Genomic DNA, 1,015 nt, shown 5'->3' with positions numbered 1-1,015 from the left:
TACACATATATATATATATATATATTATTATTATTATTATTATTATTATTATTATTATTATTATTATTATTATTATATGATTGAACGCCATGCATCCTCTTCCAAGTAAGTTTTATTTAATAATTCTCATGCGCACTCAAGACGATCTTTTTTCTCTCACTTTCTCTCTCTTATTCTTTTACCTCCTCTTCTCCCACTTTTCTTTCCTATTAATCTGTCACTCTCTCTCCCTCACTCCCCCTCCTTTGCTCACGTGGCTCCCACATGACCATCAGCCATCTTTCGCTCTTCTCCTAACTTGTGTTTCTTTCTTTCTCTCCGTTGTAGCTGGAACAAGGAAGACGTGTTCTTCTCTGTCTCCAGTACAAGCTTGATTTATGCGTTCGCCACCACAACCTCGTTTAGGTTTAGCAGCCCTTCCTGTTTGTTTTTACTGTCTTGTTTATGTTACCAATTTTGACCATCCACAAAATCCCAAATTTTATTTAATTGGCTTTGCGAGAGCAACTGTTTTATCGAAAGCGTATATTGTTGTTAAAAGCTCGAAATAAGAGAGTAGAAAAATAGCCAACAACTGATGAAGGGTCGTTCTTTATGTTGTTTGTTTTGTTTTCCATATGTGTATTTCGTTGTTCGAAAAAATAGTTCATATTCCATGTACTCGTACTTCGTATTTTTGTTGCACACGTTTCATGACGTCCTGTGACCACATATGCATATACATATATATACGTATAGTTGTAAGTATGTACATATACGTATGTATATATGCATTATATATATACATATATGCTTCTATGTATCGATGTAATAAAAATAACAATAACAAGACAAGAGGGCGCGCACAAGGAATGTATCAATTTGACTCTCGGTAGAGGTAGAAAAAAAGAGAGGGGTTTTGACGTTTCGAGCATAGCTCTTTATCAGAAAGGAAAGCGGGGAAAATCCAGAGAAAGAAAAATATCACCAATAGCACGGGTGTGGTTATATGCTGGAAGTGGAAATATATATATAT

The sequence above is a fragment of the Octopus bimaculoides genome, chromosome 3 (assembly GCF_001194135.2).
Source record: "Octopus bimaculoides isolate UCB-OBI-ISO-001 chromosome 3, ASM119413v2, whole genome shotgun sequence".
In the NCBI taxonomy this organism is placed as follows: domain Eukaryota; kingdom Metazoa; phylum Mollusca; class Cephalopoda; order Octopoda; family Octopodidae; genus Octopus; species Octopus bimaculoides.
The sequence above is the reverse complement of the archived record's forward strand: the minus strand, read 5'-3'. Positions refer to the sequence as shown.